This window comes from Meriones unguiculatus, chromosome 6, assembly GCF_030254825.1.
Source record: "Meriones unguiculatus strain TT.TT164.6M chromosome 6, Bangor_MerUng_6.1, whole genome shotgun sequence".
NCBI classification, from domain to species: domain Eukaryota; kingdom Metazoa; phylum Chordata; class Mammalia; order Rodentia; family Muridae; genus Meriones; species Meriones unguiculatus.
The window spans coordinates 62,155,778-62,171,471 of record NC_083354.1 but is presented as its reverse complement, the minus strand read 5'-3'; the positions used below and the strand labels follow the sequence as shown (position 1 = coordinate 62,171,471).

Below are 15,694 nucleotides of genomic sequence, written 5' to 3'. Positions count from 1 at the left end.
CATTGGAAACAGTAAAAGTCATGAAGCCTGCACAGCAGTTTGACATGGCTCTAGCACAGGTGGGGCAAATGCAGCAATCATTTTCTTTCTTTCCCTCTTTTGTAGGTTTTTAGGATCTATGTGTTTTATTGGGGGGGGAGATCCCTTCTGCATTATGATTTTTTTCTGTCTTTTCCCGAGAAAATTATGTCAGAGAAATTTCCATTTAGGAAAAATAACATTATTTGGCCACTGTTTTGAAGGTCTCCTTATGCTTTGGAAATCACTGAGCACAGATTAGCACGTAAACTAGCAATTCTTTTATGAGGCCATTACTACAGGAATCTTTTGTGGATATCTGCCCTTAAGCAAACTCAAACAGTATAATTGGTATAGGGGAAACAAAGATAGCTGACAAGCTCTGACTGGCCAGAATACCAGGCAATAGATCAAAGCTTCCCTTTACAATATGCTTAGAACTCTCTGAAAATGTACTTTATAGATAGGGGGTCATACAGGGTAGACCCCTGGAGGAAGAGAACTCAGTAAATAAGACAGATTGACTAAAATAACTTGTTCCTACTTTATAGTGTAGATGATGACACAAGTAGTAAAAATAGTTAGGTATTAATATTTGCTCTACATAAAAAAAAAGTTCAAGTATTTTCTGTTTGTCTGGAGTGCCTTAAAACTACAAATACTGCCTGCCTAAAAGCAGGCTGTTATATAAGAAATGTGTTTGCTTTGGATAAGACAATCTTTAAATTCTATAACTTGGAGTTATAAGGCATATAATAAAGATAAATCTGTTCTGTTTATATTTTCTAATCATGACTGAAGTTGTAACACTTCGTAATGAAAAATCAAACAAATCATCTGTACTTCTTGGACAGGTTAGTCTGTCATTAGTCTGTCTTTGTTCTGTGAAACCTGTGTAATAAAGAAGCAATCTCATTGCTAGTCAATCAGAACTGAAAAATTCCCCTGAGCACCTCTCCTGAGTCACTCCTCTCTCCCTCACCAATTATCTCCTCTGCACACCACTCTCTGTTGCTCTCATTCATCTATAATCGCTGATCAAAGTGCAGAGCTTTCTGAGCCACGGTTTGGAAGCCTGTTCTTTTTTAAAAAGTATTTTATTCTTTGGAAATCACAGATGTGTGTACAATGTATGTGGATTACATCACCCCCATTGCCTTTCTTCAGTTTCCCCAGACTCCTCCTAAAGTCAGGTCGCCTCCCAGCTTCATATCTTCTTTTAACTGAATTCAATTAGTGCTGCTTATGGGTGAGTGGACATGGGGCCATCCAGCAGAGCTCAGGGAAACCTCAAGGCCCACTGGCTGAACAAGTGTCAACAGCTCCCCTCCTACAGGTGGGGCTTGGCTTGGCTGGATTTGGGGCAGGCTTGTATGGATAGGCAACCACAGCAACTGTGAATTCCTGAGGGAGAGACCCTGCTGTGAACAAAATAAGACAAACCAAGACAAAGTCCTCTACAGCCTCTGGCTCATAAGGCCTCTTGGGCCCCTCTTCTGCAGTGGCCCCTGAGTTTGGGAGGAGGAAGTGTCCTTCTTAGGAATGAACAATCCATGTCACATACTGTCTGCATTTTGACCTTGTTGTAAGTCTCTGGAATTCTGTTCTTGTTAAGGTCTGAATTTATGTTTATTCCAGACTCCCATTAGCAACTGATAGCCCTGAGGTGTCCCAGAGAGACACTTGGAAGAAAGGATATGGTCATTGTTGCCAACTGTAAGTTTTCATCTTGCTGTTGTCATCTATCTAAACAAAAGCTGGGGCTAAAGAGATGGCTCAGTGTTCAAGAGCTTTGACTACTCTTCCAGAAAGCCAGAGCTCAATTCTCAGCACCCACATGGCAGCTCACAACTGTCTATAACTCCTGCTCCATGGGATCTGACTTCCTCACACATGCAGTTCAGTGGCAAAGTGCTGCTTCTCACTCATGACACTCTGGATTCAACCTCCTGTCCCCTTTCACACACACACAACAGACATAGAAGTAAAACAAAAAGAAACAACAAACAACTGAAGAAGAACGGGCAAAGTTGAAGGTTCATGTAGATGTGTGTGTGCTTTTGTTTGGTAAAAGGACTGTGAACTGAAAATCAGGACTGTGTTTGCCCCTGGATGAGGAAGGCAGCATCCTCAGGACAAGAGAGTGGCAAGGTGGCCTCTGAGGCATTGAGAGACCTTGACTTCTTGACTTTAGCGCTCAGCTCCTAGGCTTTATTGTTATTGTCCTTTCAACCAGATACGTAAGTACATTAGATACGCATTACATATGCTAGTTTTAATTATAATAAAACAAAGTTTGTTGATAGATTCTAGAACAAGTTTTAAGTACAACCAAATTGTCTCCCAACTTGACACACAGTGTTTAAGAATAAGGCCCTGACATTCTCAACTATTTTCTACATACTCCTAAAGAAAAAAGAAAAAAAGTGGGGCCTGAAAATGTCTCAGTGGGAGAACAGTCACTACTCCTGGGAGGACTCAGGTTTGCACCCAACACCCATATCAGGCAGTTCACAGCCTCCTGTAACTCAGTTCTAGGGGCTTTGATGCCCTCGTTCTGACCTCTGTGGATACCAGGCATTCAAGCAGTGCATAGATATACATTCAGACAAAACACCCAAAAGTCAAATACTTTAAAAAAGTAAAAGGAAAAGAAAAAAGTGACCACTGCTGTAACTCTTCTAACTTCAAAATGAGATGGATTATCTATCTTTGTATTTATTTATTTATTTATTTATTTATGGCAAGGATAAGTCTTGCTATATATCCCTGGGCTGGCACAAAACATGTGATTTTAGAAAGAAGAGGACTAAGAAGAGCTAGAGAGAGAGATGAGAATGTAATGGGAGGATGGTGGTGAGCATGATTGTAGTAAACTCTAATATATATAATATATGTAAAACATAATGTGTATATATATATATATGCAATGTTATTGTATGTATTAATGTACACTAAGAAAACATTTTTAAGGAATATTTTAAGTGATTCAGATATTATTAGCATCTTATTTCAAGACCAGATGGTTATTTAAACCTTTACATTTAAATGTTAATAATTAAACTTAAATCAATTTAGAGCACTTTTAGGTATGTGTTGGATGGAAAGAAAACACACTGGTGGACCTGAACACAGACTGCCGAGGTACCAACACAGTTGCAGATTTTCCTGCCTTCCAAGGGAAACTGGATCAAAAGACTCTTATTTCTTAATAACAAGTGCTGGACTTTAAAACAGATCAACTTTAGGGTAATTCATATCAAAGCATTTAATATAAAACAAAACTACGTTTTTCTTCATTCAGCTTCCTGAGAGCTAGGATTTCATGTGTCAACCACCTTGCCCAGAAATACCCACTTTTCAATCTGCACATATTGATATTTAGCTTTGAAAATTCTAATTACTACACAATAACAAATTTCCTTGTGCAAGTGGACCTTTCTAGGATTTTCTTATGTAGAAGAGGAATAAAAATACATTTGAGGACTGACAGAAAAGGGGTGAGAGTAGCTCTATAGTAAAGTGATTGCCTGGTGTGCTCAAACCAGTGCTTCTACCACCAACACTGGAAAAAGAAAAAAGGCAGGTATGTGGCACCCATACTTACATTCAGGCAACATTCACACCCAGAAATGAAAAAATGCAGCGGAAAACTTCCAACTGACCTGTGTAGAAAAGGCCTGCTTTGACGAGAGCTTCAACAGCCACAGGTGACTTGTGGGGCCGGTCCTTAAAAGTGTCCTTCCTCAAGTCTTCATTAGCAAAGACGCTGTCAATGCAGTAAGCTTGGGGAAAAGATGTGGGTGAGAAGAGCAGGCTTTGATAACAAAGTTCAAGTTAGGTGTGTGTATAGGTGGGAATGATGTCATGATCTATACTTGTGTCAGAATAATTGAGGGTGGTTAGAAGAGCAGGAAAAAAATAAGAGATACAAGAAAGACCATGTTAGAACTGCTGGAGCAGAGTGGCAAACACTGGGGTATTCCATTCATTCTATCATTTCTGTGCATGGTCACTGTGTTAAAGTGTAACTTAAGACTATCCTTTGGTCATCTAGAATCAGGATACAACAAAATCAAGACAGGATTCCAGTTTCCAGGTCAGTGTGAAGATTTGAGAAAAGTCATTTCTCCTGTGGCTTTCTTAAAAACAGTCATTTTGATGGCTTGCTCTTTGAGATCACCACACTGGGAAGATCACTCATCCTGGCTCTGGGCCACTGGTCTTCTCTACACTGTGAGGACTTGAAAATTAAAGTATCCCAACCTTGGTCTGACAAGTTTCTCAAGATGAAAGCCTGCTGTATTCACACATAATCCTAGATTCCTCCCTTTTTTTTCCTTTTGCTTTAAGTATTTCTTTGGCATTTGGAATACTACACTTTAATTTAACCAGAAAAATATTTTTAGAGTCTAAAACTTTTTATTTTATTGACTTTTGACTTCTATTAAGCCACAATGTCATAGCAAATAAATTCTGTTTTTCTCTTTTTTCAACAATGTATCCCATTTATATATTTTTTAAATTTTATTAATTACATTTTATTCACTTTGTATTCCCCCCCTTGAACCCCAACCTCCTCCCCTCCCAATCCCACCTTCCCTCCCCCTTCTCATGCCCCACACATGCCCTTCCCCAAGTCCACTCTTAGGGGAGGTCTTCCTCTCCTTCCTTCTGATCCTAGTGTACCAGATCTCACCAGGAGTGGCTACATTGTCTTCCTCTGTGGCCTGGTAAGGCTGCTCCCCTCTCAGGGGAAGGTGATCAAAGAGCACCTACTAAAATCTGCATACCTAAAGAAACTAATCAAGAGGGAGGACTCTGGCTATAATGCTCAATCTCCATCCCCAAAGGCAAAGAGGATGGATATCAGAAAAAGAAGAAAACAGAAAACAAGTTAGGAGCCTGCCACAAAGGGCCTCTGAAAGGCTCTGCCCTGCAGACTATCAAAGCAGATGCTGAGACTTATGGCCAACTGTTGGGCAGAGTGCATGCAATCTTATAAAAGAAGTGGGAAATAGTAAGATCTGGAGAGGACAGGAACTCCACAAGGAGAGCAACAGAACCAAAAAATCTGAGCACAGGGGTCTTTCCTGTGACTCATACTCCAACCATGTACCATGCATGGAGATAACCTAGAACCCCTGCACAGATGTAGCCCATGGCAGTTCAGTGTCCAAGTGGGTTCCATAGTAATGGGAACAGGGACTGCCTCTGACATGAACTGATTGGCCTGCTCTATTGTTTTCCTTGTTGTGAGATGCTTTCACTTCTCTGGTGTGCACTTACTGCCCCATCCCTGACTTTTAGAGTTCCTAATAAGATAAATACTTTCAGTGATTCTCTTCCTGCTCATGACTTGCTTCTTTAATAAAAAAGAGCATGCTGGGTAACACTGTAGACTCTTCCACTTTTGCTGTGGTAGAATTCATGATCACACCTTTTTGACAGCCCATTCCCCATAGTGACAACATCACTTTTTTTTGTAGACTCTTGCATATGTGGCCAAAGAAACAGCTCTGCGTTCAAAGACCAAGAGAACAAACATTGTCTGCATCTTTTTCCCTTTGTGTTTGTCATTTAGCAAGTTACCGGAAAAACGGTGTTTCCAACGAGAAGGACGCCATCTCTCTCTCTCTCTCTCTCTTTCTCTCTCTTTCTTTCTCTCTCTCTCTCTCTCTCGGTATATGTGTGTGTGTCTGTGTGTGTGTGTGTGTGTGTGTGTACACTCACTTGATTATGAATGTGTGTTGAGTGTTTTGCCTACAGGAAGCATGTATGTATACCATAGGTTGGCTGGGGCCCCAGGTGGACAGAGAGGATGTTACATTCCCTGAGGATGAAGTTAGAAATAGTTGTAAGCGACTACCTTGGAGACACTTTGAACTGAAACTGAGTCCTCAGCAAGAACAACAAATACTCATAACATCTGAGGCATCCCTTCACCCTCATGCTCATTTGGGGAAGGAGTCACTATGCTTTGCCATGAAGGCTAAGCTAAGCTATTCTTTTTTTTTATATGAAATAAATAAAATCATTTATTGCCAAAGTATTTTTTCTATGTATTTAATGTTTGGGGAAGACTGTTGGTAAAAATCTGTATTGCCTTGTTGCATCTCAGAGCAGAGTAATTCATAACAGAGAAATAATTCGAGTTCTGACACGTTAAGGAATTTGAGTGGGGCTCAACAAGCAGTGACTAACATCGTGAAAGTTCTAAAACCGGGTTTATCCTCTTCAACAGCTACATTTTGACACCTTACTATATATCTCAGGATCTAACACAGAGCAGACTTATTCATTTATTTATCTACATACTTCAACAGTATTTCATTTTGTAGTGCTGATTTGTCTCAACCTTTTTCCTGCCTCCACCTCCTAAGCCCTGAGAATCAAATTTATAACTGACATCATATTTACATATACATGTACCAGTCTGTGCATTTATCATTTGATACAAAGTTCATTTTTCATTTTAAAATTATTATGAACAATACTACTACAAAATATGCATAGCTATAAATGAGTGTATTAATATGACCTCTTTTCTATTGAGCTCATTCCAGGAGTGACTTGCTTATACATGGAAAAGAAAAGTCTAACATTTTAAGGAACTGTCAAACCCTTCTCAAAATAGCATCCACTACATCAATGTGTGAAGTGCTAAACTACACCATCATCTTGACAACACTTGTTACTGCTATTTTATTTTTCCCCATTGTGTGTGAGTATTATATGGTCTATTGTTTAGTACGTTAGTGTTTCTTATTGACTAAAAATTATAAATATATACACATTTGTATATATTGTTTGGTGTTGTTTTGTTTTGTTTTGTTTTGTTTTTTCAAGATTAGAGTCTCACAACAGCGTAATGCAGCCATGACCGTTCAGGCCTTTACAGCCATTGAAGCAGGACGGTCTCCCCAAGCATGGGAGCTAAAATGTTATGCTCAGGATGCAAGGCTAAGTGCACTTGCACTCAGGGTCAGCTGCTTTCAACCCAGAGAAGAGCATGTCTGATTGCATGCGGGTTGATGCCCCAGATCCCGTCTCTGAGAAAAAGGTATCAGACGGGTCTGATGCGCTTTGGGTGGATGACACCTAAATGAACATTGGTACAAAGTCTCAATTTATTTCTAATATCAGAGATCAGACCTCTACTCTTGCCTGATGCGTCTAAAACAAAAAGGGGGAACTGTAGAGAGCTGTGTAATGCCGCGCCTTAAAGATGGAGCTGGTTTCTGCCTTCCACCTTCCCGATGGTGAGTGCTCTCTGTCACGAACAACTCCATATTTGGCTAAGGCTGAGGATCTGGCTTACTTCCGTGTATGTGGACCTATCTGCATTGCCCACGTGGCACACTGGGGTTGGCTACCCTGAGGCTATTTAAGCTGTGGGCTGGCTTTCCCCAGGGTCAGATGATTGTTCAAGGTTCCTGAATAAACAGCTAAGCTATTCTTAAACTCATCATATTTCTGCCTCAGCTTTCTTAGTGCTGGGATTAAAGGCATGGATCTCTATACTTGGCAATAACCTCATGCAGCTTATACTGGCCTCTAACCTGTTATCATAGTCCTACCTGGCCATGGACACCTCATTCCACCTTCCAAGAGCAGGAAATACATAGAGAAGCACACTCATGTGACCATAGATTTCTTACTCTATTACTCTTTTCACCTATCCACTACCCCATGTTGTCATGTCTCTGACTTCTGCTGGGACTGAACTCAGAGCCTGTCTTACTTGTTGTATGGATGCCCTACAACTGAGCTAGATTCCTAACATTAAGGTTTTGTTTTCTTTTGGATGTTGGCATGAAACACAAGGACCTTGTTCATTCTAGGCAAGTGAGTAATATCCTTAAGCCTGTCACATCATTTTAATGTGAATATTCCTTAATTTCTTAACAGCACACTATGTCACTTAAGAATGCTTTGGGGAACTGGGAATGTAGCTCAGTTGGTAGCATGCTCTCCTAGCTTTTAGGAAGTCCTCAGTTCCATCACCAGCACCCAAGAAGCTCTGTCTCAGCACTCAGGAGGAGAAACAAAAGTTCAAAATTCATTTGCATTTGAGGCCAGCCTGGAACAGGAGAGATGCTCAAAAATGCTTCCAAAACATGTTATCCAAAATGTTAGCTGTTTTAAAGAAGCATCCATGACAGCACCCACCCTACCACACTTAGCTGTGTTTACCTATGCTAAACAGTAAGCCAGTTCATGGCTCCACAGTACAGATGCTTGCTGCTGAGCCCGACAAACTTTTAATTAATCCCTGGAACCCTCATGGCAGAAGGAGAGAAGCAACTCCTATGTTGTCCTCTGGCTTCCAACCTTCACACATGGACCCACACATACACATATACATTATGGAAATAACTGAGTGTAAATTGGGTTTTATTTTCCTTTGTTTTAGAGACAGATTTTCTTTGTGTAGACTTGTCTGTCCTGGACTAGCTTTGTAGACCAGGCAGGTTTCAAACTCAAAGATTCACCAGCCTCTGCCTCCCTGAGTGCTGGGATTACAGGCATGTGCCACAGTGCTTGACTGGGTGTCAATTTTTAAAAACTTTACTTTTAAGGATTCACTTATTTTTATTTTTGATGTAGGTATTCTGTCTGCGAGTTTGGCTGCACCACATGTGTGCAGTAGCCAAGGAGGTCAGAGGACGGTATTAAATCCTCTGGAACTACACTTGCAGAGTTGTCAGCTACTACAGGGTGCTGGGAACATAACCCAAGTCCTTCCCAGGAGCGCCAAGTACATTAACTGCTCAGCTGTCTCTCCCAGCCATAAAATAAAAAAAAAAAAACCACAAAACAAACCAAAGTCATTCCATGATGGAGAAATCACTTATAAAAATAATTTTTGAAGAAAGTTGATGAGGGCTGAAGAGATGGCTCGGTGGTTAAAAGCATTTTCTACTCATTTAGGGGACCTGAATTCAGTTCCCAGCACCCACCATCAGACAGCTCACAAATCTCTGTTACTCCACCTCGAAGGGATCTGATGCCCTTGTCTGGCTTCCAAAATCATGTGTATATGTGCACTGTGTGCACACAGATGGAGAGAGAGAGACAGAGACCGAGATGCAGAGAGAGAGAGAGAGAGAGAGAGAGAGAGAGAGAGAGAGAGAGAAAGAGAGAAACACCAAAAGAATGAACCAAACAAAGACTTTGGAATGTGCCTGAGGTTTTACCTGATACCATAGGTAATTCTCTTCTGACCCAGGAATTCACAAAATGTTCTCCCTGGGGAAAGAAATTCAGGTTACTGCCTGATTGGCTGTCTTACAAGATATACATCTATCTGTGGCCTGCAACTTAAGTTCTTCCCAAACTGAAGTGAATTTTCATTCCAGCAGCAGAATTTGAGCAAAGCAGCCCTTTAATTTTGGTTTGATTTCTATTGATCTTGTAAACTTTTATGCAGTGCCAAACATCAGTGAAATGGAAGCTTCTCAGGGTCACTCTTACCACAGACCCTGCTCAACCACAGAACTGCAGTTACACACAGAGGTGTATTTTGACTCATGAGGAACTGAGACATGGGAAGGGAGCCATGCTCTCCAACCATGCAGCTCTCCCTCTGAGAAAACTGCACCCCAACTGTCAGCCCATGCCCTCTGCAGAGATTGTCTCTCAGTCAGTCAGACAATACAGTCTCCTTTGTCTTCAGTTTGAGGTGGGTTCCCACTGCTTGCCACTAGGATGTCCTTACTAGTTTAAGGGTGTAAATAACCAGGTTCAGGAGCCAGTTTTGAGTGCCCTGCCTCTGCCATGTACTAGGTCAGAAGATTGAGTCAGACATCCAGATGGAGGCAGGAGGAGGTAGCTAGAGTAGTGAGTGGCCTCACTCAGAGGGAAGATGAAGGAGGCAGCAGAAGCAACCCAAAGCCAGCCTGGAAACTGTCTAAGTGGTTCCAGCTTCACAAGAGAAGAGTTTTGTTTCCTCTCTGCAGAGAAGAGGCAGGACAATGACAAGAGAAAGGAAGAAAAACATAGAGTATTTGGGAAAACAAACAAACAAAAATGAACATCACCCTGATGAATCACATATTATTAGGTAACAAACGTATGCTATTAGAAATGGCCCTTGTAAATTACCGTTACATGAACAAATCCCTCATAGCTTTGAATATACTGGGCAATTTCCTCTGATGATTTCTTACTTTGAAGAAATTCACATCTATAATTAAAAATATAATTAAAATATACTCTGAGTTCCCGGAGCTGTACCTTTTCCCAGGACCTGCACCAATCTGTAGCCCTAGAGACCAGCACAGATCAGGGACCAACAGGTGAAACCTCCCCCACCCTTCCCCACCTACTGGCTTGCTAGAGCCTGCCAGCAATAGTGATGAGGTCAGCCCAGAGTGCTTGAGCTCCACTTCCCTGTGAGTCCTAAACCTCAGTTTCCCCAGCCTGTGCCATTTCCCAGGAACTACTCTGATCTGTGGCCTTGGAGATCAGCATTGATCAGAGAGCAGCATCGAGGATCAGGGAGTAGCAGACCCGAATGGATCAGGGAGGAGTAAGAAAACCAGAAGACTGAGGCCATCTGGGACCAAGATTTCCACCTATAACTCCAGAGACCTGCTACCATCAGAGACCACCAGCCCTGCTAATACCAAAGTCAACCAAATGACTAAGAATCAGTGCAAGAACACAAGCAACAAATCCCAGGGCCACGTGACATCACCCAAACTCAACTATCCTGTCACAGCAAGCCCTGGGGATACTATCACACCAGAAGCACAAGAAAACAATCTTAAATCTGAGATTGTGAAAACAAATGATTAAGGCCTTAAAAGAACTAAATAAATCCCTCAAAGAAATTCAGGAAAATACAATCAAATAGGTAAAGGAATTGAATAAATCCCTCAAAGAAACACAGAAAAACAAAACAAACAACAACAACAAAAACAGCCAAATGGGAGAAGGAAAAGAATAAAACGGTCCAAGGCCAAAAAAGGGAAATAGAAGCCACAAAGTAAATACAATCTGAGGCAATCCTGAAGATGGAAAACCTAGGGAAGAGAACAGAAACTACAGACAAAAGCATCACCAACAAAATACAAGAGATGGAAGAGAGAATCTCAGCTGTAGAAGATACTATTGAAGAAATCGATTCATCAGCCAAAGAAAATGTTAAATATAAAACATTCCTGACATAAAACATCTATGAAATCTGAGATAATAGCAAAAGACCAACCCTAAGAATAATAGAAATTGAAGGAGAAGACTCTAAGCTCCCAGGCCCAGAAAATATTTCCAACAAAATCATAGAAGAAAACTGCCCCTACCTATAGAAAGAGGTGCCTATAATTATACAAGCCTACAGAACACCAAATAGACTGGACCAGAAAAAAATCCTCCCATCATATAATAATCAAGACACTAAATGTACAGAACAAAATAGAATATTGAAAGCTGAAAGGGAAAAAGGCCAAGTCACTTAAAAAGGCAGACCTATCAGAAGTAAATCTGACTTCTCACCAGAAACTCTAAAAGCAAGAAGGGCTTGAGCAGCTATCTTACAGACACTAAGACACCACATATGTCAGCCGTGACTAATATGTCCAGCAAAACGTCAATCACCATAGAGGGAGAAAGCAAGATATTCTATAACAAAAACAAATTTAAACAATACCTAACCACAAACCCAGCCCTACAGAAGGGAAACGACAGAGGGAAAACTGCAACCCCAGCAGGCTAATCACACCCAGAAAAACACAGGAAACAAATAACCCCACAACAATAAACCAAAACAGGGAAGGGGCACATACACACACACACACACACACACACACACACACACACACACAGCACCACAACCACCACCACTATCAAAACCACCACCACCATCAAAATAATGGGAATCAACAACCAGTGGTCATCAATCTCTCTCAACATCAATGGCCTCATCTCCATGTTAAACACACACACATACCACACACACACACACTCACACACACACGCTAACAGAATGGATGTGTAAACAGGACCCATCATTCAGTTGCTAACAAGAAACACACCTCAGCAACAATGATAGACATTACCTCAGAATAAAGGGCTGGAAAAAGATTTTCCAAGTAAATGGTCACAGAAGCAAGCTGGAGTAGCTATTCTAATATCTAATAAAATAGAGTTTCATCCAAAATTAAAAGAGTTTAGGAAGGGCACTTCATACTCATCTAAGGAAAAATCGTCCAAGATTATATTTCATTTCTGAACATATATGCCCAAAATGCAAGAGCACCCATGGTCATAAAAGAAACATTACTAAAGCTTAAATCACACGTTGAACCCCACACGTTAACAGTGGGAGGGCTTCAACACATCTCTCTCACCACAGACAGATCATCGAGACAGCAACTAAACAGAGAAATAATGAAGCTAATTGACCTAACAGAGATCCACAGAACATTTCACTCAAACACAAAAGAATATGCCTTCTTCTCAGCACCTCTTGGAATCTTCTTCAAAACTGACCACATACTCCGATAGAAAGCAAGCCTCAACAAATATAAGAAAATTGAAATGACACCTTGTATGCTATCAGACTACCATGGATTAAAGCTAGACTTCAATAATAACAGAAACAATAGAATGCCTACAAACTCAAGGAAATTGAACAACTCTCTAGGTAGTGACTACTGGGTCACAGAGGAAATAAAGAAATTGAAAGCTTTCCAGAATTCATTGAAAATGAAAGCACAACATACCTAAACTTATGGGACACAATGAAAGAAGTACTAAGAGGAAAGTTCATAGCATTATGTGCCTTCATAAAGAAATGTAGAGAGCTTATATGAGCAACTTAATAACACAATTGAAGGCTCTAGAAAAATGGAAGCAAACACACCCAAGAGGAGTAGGCATCAGGAAATAATCCAACTCAGGAATGAAATCTATAACCTAGAAACAGAGAGAACAATACAGAAAATCAACAAAACCAAGAGCTGATTTTTTGAGAAAATCAACAAGATAGACAAGCCCTTAGCCAAACTAACTAAAAGACTGAGGGAGAGTATCCAAATTAAGAATATCAGAAATGAAAAAGGGTATATAACAACAGATACTGAAGAAATCCAAATAATCATTAGATCATACTTCCAAACCTGTATGCCACAAAATTGGAAAATCTGAATGAAATGGATGATTTTCTTGATAGATACCACTTACTAAAGTAAAATCAAGATCAAGTTAACAATTTAATTAGATGTATAACCACTAAGGAAATAGAAGCAATCATCAAAACCCTCCCAACCAAAAAGAGCCTTGGATCAGATGGTTTTAGCACAAAATTCTACCAGACTTGCAAAGAACTAATACCAATACTCCTCAAACTACTTCACAAAACAGAAACAGAAGGAACATTGCCAAACTCATTCTATGAGACCACAGTTACCCTGATACTGAAACCACACAAAGACCCAACAGAGAATTTCAGATCAATCTCCTTTATGAACATTGATTCAAAGATACTCAATACAATACTTAAACTGAATCCAAAAACACATCAAAATTATCATCCACCATGATCAAGCAGACTTTATCCCAGAAATGCAGGGATGGTTCAACATATAAAAATCCATCAACCTAATCCACCATATAAACAAACTGAAGGAAGGAAAAAAAAAAACAACTCATGATCATCTCATTAGATGGTGAAAATGCCTTTGACAAAACCCAACACCCCAAGGGGGATCCAAGATGGTGGTGACCAGCAGCATAGTATCTGAGAGGCTGAGGACCTGAAACTCCAAAATTGGTGAGTGGAGGGGCAGCTAAAGCCTGAAAATCACCATTGAGGCTTCCTGAACAAGAGGAGGCATCACATGAGTTGAGACCTTTAGATTCAGGTCACCAGAGGACTTCTCTGGGGTCAGAGAGAAGTGAACTTTTGAACCCTTTGCACTTCCCTTTTTTGGGCCTCCCTCCCCTAGGAGTTGGCCCTCAGTGCCAGAGAGTCTCAGCACAGAACTCTGCCTGGGGACTGAGACACAGAGACGGAGCTCCGAGCTCCTCAGCCACCCGGCTGCCAGCCTTACCCACCTTCCGAGTCCCAGATCCAAGGTACCATCCTTCCCGGTCCCAAGTCCTGGGTCTGCAAGCAGCTGTACAGACTCTGCAAAACCTGCTAGCCAGTGACTCGATGGGCCGCCCAACCCCTCAGTGGCGAACAGCTGGCTCTACAGCCACCAAAAGAATCAGGTACACCAGGCACCAGGCCACCCAGGTCTGTGGACCACTATTGTGGTCCCCCAGGACTTCCCAGCAGGCACCTGGACCAGCCTCCCAGTTCTGAGGCTGCGCTAGACTCCCTAGTTCGTTGGTTGCAGCACCACTGAGCTGACAGAGCTCATCCTCCCATGTTTGACTCAGCAGGTCCAAACCTGGGAGTAGAGAGCAGGGGTACCAGGGTGCTTGCCGATTTGACCTGCTAGAGAGAGAGTGTGCCCTCAAGTCCCTGCAGAGCCCCAGATCCAGGGTCCTTCTAAGATAGCAGCTGGTCATCAGATCCCTCCCATCCACATATCCACTGTGGGAAACAGAGGGATTCTTGGGACATTGAAGCCCCTGCTCTGCGGCATCCACCAGTGGAGTTCAGGCAAATAACAACTGGAGCTCAGACAGAGCCAGTAGCCTGTAGGCCACTGAGTTATTCAGGGAATTTACATAAGCAAATTGTGCCTGAAATTATCACCAGCCTGTGTGACACTTTTAGTGCCTGCAACCCTTCGGTGCCTGCAAGGCAGCACCCCTCCCACATACTCAAGGCTTCTACATTATCTACTACCGTGTCCATCAAGGCATACTTCTGACCATGTGCAAACGCACACACTTGCCCGAACTTGTACTGCTGCGCCCTCAGACTTTCCTCCCACAGGCACAGCTGAAACACCAATGCACATGCTGAAATCACTGGACCTCTCTCATCTTCCTGAAGAATTCTCCAGACTCCAGAGAAAGACCATACAGTCTGAACTGCAGATTCCAGGAAGAAACAGTGAAGGTTACAGATAAGCAAATTGCCAGAGGTCGGTGAAAGAACTCATCCAACAAAAATCAGGACATTATGGCTTCACCAGCAACCCTCCAAATCAATGGCTATCCAATCCATCTGAAACTCAGGAAAATGACTGTAAAGCTATGCTTATCCAGTTATTAGAGGCACATAAAGAGGAAACAAACCAGATCTCTCAGAGAAATACCATACAAATAGAGACAGTTAAAGAGGAAATTAACACATCTCTCAAAGACTTGGCCACACAAGTGGAGGCAAATAAAGATGAAATGACCAAAGCTCTCAAAGAAACACAGTCAAATAGAGCCAATTATTTTAAAAGTTAAACACCTCATCCAATCCCGAATCACCAAGATAGCAACCCCAGGAGATTCCCACCTTGTGTCTTTTAAAAACCTAAGGTCTTTTTAACCCGGTGCCACTCCTAGCTGACCAGCAGTGGTGACCCCATTGCGCAATGGTCAAGATGAACCTCTTGCCATTTTGCATGGATGGATGATTAGTTTCCTGAGTTCTCTTCATACCTTCTTATATTTATGCTCATGCTGGGCCTAACAAGGCCTTACTCCTTTCAGCTGTGGGCCAGTCGCTGGACTGTCTCCTCTTCCTGTGTAGGTCATGTTCACTCTGCTGTGTCAGAGA

At 41.6% G+C, this 15,694-nt stretch overlaps 1 pseudogene; it reads right to left on the bottom strand.

The window, feature by feature from the left end:
* Positions 1-15,694, bottom strand: part of LOC110542685 (baculoviral IAP repeat-containing protein 1a-like) — a 49,487-nt pseudogene that overhangs the window by 22,969 nt on the left and 10,824 nt on the right.